We start from the raw sequence: 5,050 nt of genomic DNA on the forward strand, positions 1-5,050 counted from the left end.
TGCTGGGAAAACCCCATTTTTCAGCAGATTCTGATCCAGGCACTGCTGACCCTTCCTCTGCTCCAGCCAGCAGGGTTTGGTGCTTACCCCATAGCACACACACCCCACAGTCAGAAATGAGCTTTCTCCTCATCCTGCCTTCGGAAGTAGCACTGGTGCAAATTTTGGCATGGCAGCTCTGCAGGCAGCTGGATGCAATGTGCACAGTGTCTGTGCTGCTCTGAGAGTCCAGCCTATAGCCCACCCACAGTGAAATGCTTAACTCAGATTGAAACTAAATGGGAACACAGTTTATGGAAATTCAGCTGTGGATGGCCGTTCTCTCGTGCCTTCTGGCTGTCAGCACTTGGCTGTGCAGCACTGCAGGCTGCTGGGGCTGCATTTTCCTCCTGGTGCTGGATACCCACCTCCTGGAGCTTATAAAGATGCTTAGAAAGTTGCTGGTGACTAATAAATCACTCTTCATCTCTAGTCTTTATTGGTGGTGCTTTGTAAAGCCTCCAGCTCTGCCTTAGGAGTGGATGCCCCTTCCTGGAAAGGTCATGCCCTGATCAGTTCAAATTCAGTTCATAAATCATGCAAAGGAGTGTGTTTCTTTCCAGAGGTTTTAGAGGATATCCTTCCTCCCTCTCAGTGCTGCACTTGAAGTTGTTGGCAGTGATAAACAGCTCAACCCAAACCCATTCCTGCTCCCCTGAGCCATGCATTCCCTGTGGATTGGAATGAAGGACCTGGAGCTGATGGAGAGAGTCCAGAGGAGGCACCAAGGTGGTCAGAGGGAGGGAGCAGCCCCACTGTGAGAAAGGCTGGGAGAATTGGGGTGTTCAGCCTGGAGAGAGGAGGCTCCAGGGTGATCTAATTGTGGCCTTCCAGTACCTGAAGGAGCCAGCAGGAAAGATGGAGAGAGACTGTGGGCAAGGGCAGGGTTAGGTGGGATACTGGGAAGGAATTCCATCCTGTGAGGGTGGTGAGGCTGTGGTGCAGGTTGTATTTGTAATTTTAGCTAATTATCTGGAAGTAAATATAATAGGGTGGCAGACAAATAACTGCTCTTAGGTGGGATGCTGTGTAAGTGGAAAAGAAAGTGGAGCAACATTGACTTTGGCCCAATCAAATGTGAAGTTCAGCATCCAGGTGCAACAAACACTGACAATAGCTGGAGATGGCACAGCCTGGGGGATTAGGGAGCCCAGGAGCTGGAGGGATTGCTGCTCACAGACAGAGGCACAGTGAGCAGCAAGGGCTGGAGGCTGAGCAGATGAGCAGGGAGGCACTGAATTACAGACTGGGATCAGCTGGGAGACCTTTCCAACTCCTGACATCTTCCATGGAAGTTACTGAGCTCCACCTGGGAGTGACTGGGTGAAACCAATGACCTGTAACACACATGGATTCAGATCAGATGATCCAACTGTGTTTGTTGGCTGTAAATTCTCTGAAACAAAGGTTGCCTGCAGAATTCCTGGTCTCTGTCCTGTGCCTTAATCCAGTTTTAACTAAAGACAGAGTGTTTTTAGCTTGAGGACTCTGCTTGTTGGACACTCCCTGAAGATGTCCCTGCTGTGGACCTCAGAGGAAAGCCAACCTATTTCTGTGCTGCTCCTTGCTGCTTTGTTCCCCAGCTCCTCCCTACTGGGCTGTTTTCCTTGGGTTTGTGTGAGGGAATGGCTGATGGTGAGAGCTTCCCCCACTCCTTTTTCCAGGCACAGGGCCCATTTTTTGTTTAATTCTCTCTGAAGATGACATGGTTCCACAGATAATCTGGGGAGAGATGGGGTATTTCATATGTCAATAAATACATTTTTGGATGAGGGATGGAAGCCTGGGGCTGGAGCTGCAGGACTGAGGTGCACTGGAGTGGCTGCACCCAGGCAGGACAGGGAAAGTGAGTGCACTGAGGTTTTTTTTTTAAGGCTTGAGAAATAATTCCTTTAAATCCTTGGGAGCATCCTAGCAGGCAACACGCTTGTGGGAGGCTCTAGTTTACTATCTGCAAAGCCATGGATTTTATATCCATATTAGGTATAAATGGAGGTAGGCTGGCAGATAGAGGCAAGGTCACTGTGACTCCTCCAAGCACCGGATGAACCTACCATAATTTCAGATTTAACCCTTGTCATGCCCTGCAGCAGCCACTGCTGCCAACATCAAAACCTGAATGATGCAAAATGTCTAACACAGACCTCTCAGCCTGCCCAGGAAAGCTGTGACAAGCTGAGAACTCGTGGCCACTTTCATTTTATTCCTCATCAGCTGCAGTAATAGTCTCAAAAACCCCAATCCTGCTCCAGGGCAGGAGGAGAGGGAGGCAACAAGCAGATTTCTCAGGGTCCCACATTTCTGATGTTATGAACCAGACTCTTCAAACTATGAAAATCACATTATCACTTTAAGAATAGTATTTGCATTTGCATTTTGGAAGGTGGGAGGACTGTGAGCTGAGGGCTTTAGTCTGCTAACAAAAGCATCTATATTCCTTTTCCCTTTTTTATTGTTCCTTTTTTTCTTAATCATCCTAATTCTAAACAACACTGACACTTGCTGTAGCAGCACTTTGAAAAACTGGCACTTTAAGGCCTCTGATTTTGGGTGCTTTTCTTCAAGGCCAGGGAGTTTGTGCATGAGGCTCTTGCCATGCAATATTGCTCTGAGTCACCCCGTTTCCTTTCAGTAATGTGCAAAATGTTCCCTGCACACATGTGGATGTTCTAAGTTTGTCCTGCTGGTTGTCAGTTTGGAGGAGCTTTGGTGCCAGAACTCTCTGAGCACACACAAGCACCTATTGTGACAGGGCCTGAGCTTGGCTGGGCAGAGCTGCAAGAAAAATAATTAATATAATAAGAGTTTTGAGGGATTGCAGCAGGGGGAAGTTGTGCAGCAGAGAATAAGATGGTTATCAGAGGGGATTTAACTGGTTGTAATGGAGTTGGAGGAAACTAGTTATTTTTAGGCATGCAGGGAGCCTTGGACTCCACACTGACACAAATAAAAGAAATACTTTCACTTTTAACTTACAAATACACCCTTTTAACTCTCACACCCACAGTGCCAGGTCCTGTCCTGACAAGTGGGGAGCCCCTGGCACTGTGGGTGTTTGTCAGGAGCCCAAAACAGCAACAGCAGGCAAGGGAGGGATGTCCTGGGTTCCTGTCCCAGTGCACAAATCCTTGGTGATCCAGCAACAGGGGAATGGCTGAGGGGGAAGGCACGAGGTTGGGTGTGGATGTTTTGGGCAGGGCTGTGAATACCTGGTGGAAAACCAGGATGGAATGGGCAGATGTGGAGCTGAGAGTGAGGAGCTGTGTCAGGCTGTGGGAGAACATCACTGTGCTTTGGCAGGGCTGCTTAGGGGCTGCTTAGGGGCTGCTTAGGGGCAGGCAGCAAATCCCCACAGCCTGTGGGGAGTGGGAGCTGCTAAACAAAGGGCTGATGTGTGGAGCAAGAGCCTAAAGCTGCTGCTGGAGCCAGAGCCCCTGGCCAGGGAAGAGGGGATGACATCTGCAGGCATCAGGTCATCACTCCTCCTTCTGGCTGTGATATCACATTGCCAAGGAGAAGGGGAAAAGTCTTGGCCCAGGGCTTTGACAGCCTTTCAGCAGCTCCTTTCATCCCCCAGCCAAGCCTCTCTGTCCTACAGCACCTCTGCCTGTTCCTCCTGACACCAGAAAACCTGAGCCCTGCTCCTCCTGCCTCCCCACCCCCAGATCCACTGATTGCTCTTCCCTTTCATGCTGTTTACAGAACTGGAACAGGGATGAATAGTGGAAGCAGTGAATGAACTGCATGCTGGCTCACAGCTCCTAGCAGAGCAATCACACCCCAGTGCTGGGGATCCCACAAATCCCATGCAAACACTGAACCACGGACCTCAAACACTCAGCTGAATTTCACCCTAATGCCCATGCTCTGTTGCTGTGTAGCTGGTTGCATCTACATCTTATTTTTTCTTGTGAGAATTTGATTCCAAGTCTCAGATGTCTCTTATTTCAGAATAAAGGAATCTCCTTTGCAGGCAGGAGTTTGCTGCTGGCCATGGGGAGCAGGTAGAGAATTGGTCAAAGGCAATGGGTGAAAATGCTGGGAAACCAGATTTTGGGTTCCTGCTGGGGTGTGTGGTCATGGCTAGAGGCTGTTCCTCTTGTTGGCCCTTTTGGAGTTGAGCAGTGCAGTACAGTTCAGGGCTGGGTAGGTTCATTCAGTAGGATGAGAAAGTGATGCTGGAAGCAGCTTTTTGCCACCCTGTTTACAAATCCTGTTATCCTGGAGCTGGAAGGAGCTGGCAGCAGGAAACCATTCCTTCCCTGGCAGCCTGCAGCCTCCTCCAGCAAACACCCAGCCCCAAAGCCTCTCCCCACTGCTCCCAGCACAGCTGCTGCTCCGTGCCCTCTCCCCTTCCTGCTTCTCTGATCTCTATGCAAATCCTCACACCAACAGCAGCCAGCAAAGCCCAGCCAAGCCTGGCAGGTATCCTTTGATTTGGGCACTGTTTAATGTGGGGGCCTCTTTAGATTAATTGTGCCTTAACAGAGACAGAGCCCTTCATTCTGCAGCAATTATCATATCTGAAATACAGCCGTGAATGGGGCTTGGCTGTTGGTTTTGTACTGGGAAAGAAAAAAGAGAAAGAGAGGAGAAAGAGGAAGGGAAAAGAAAGCAAAAGCAAAATAGAAAACGGTCGTTTCTAGTGCTGGAGAACTTTCCCAAAGTCTTCTCTGCAGCCTGGACTCTGCCCCACGGACTCTCTACCACGAATTATGTTTAAATAAGAGTTGGTGGCGTTCAGCGAGCCCAATCCAGACTGTTCATGGCACCGCAGGAGCAAGTGCCGGGACATTCCCAGGGCTCTGCCGCCCGAAGCCCCAGGGTTTGTACCCGGGCGTTTCCAGCGGGCTCTGCCCGAGAGCTCCAACACTTGCGGGGGGTTCCAGGGCCCGTGTGGGTGAGCTCCGTGAGCTGCTCTCGGAGCTCCGTGCCGGGTTCTCGGAGCTCCGTGCCCTGCACTCCGAGCTCCGCGAGCTGCTCTCGGAGCTCCGTGCGCTGCTGATAGAGA

This window comes from Oenanthe melanoleuca, chromosome 21, assembly GCF_029582105.1.
Source record: "Oenanthe melanoleuca isolate GR-GAL-2019-014 chromosome 21, OMel1.0, whole genome shotgun sequence".
Taxonomy (NCBI): domain Eukaryota; kingdom Metazoa; phylum Chordata; class Aves; order Passeriformes; family Muscicapidae; genus Oenanthe; species Oenanthe melanoleuca.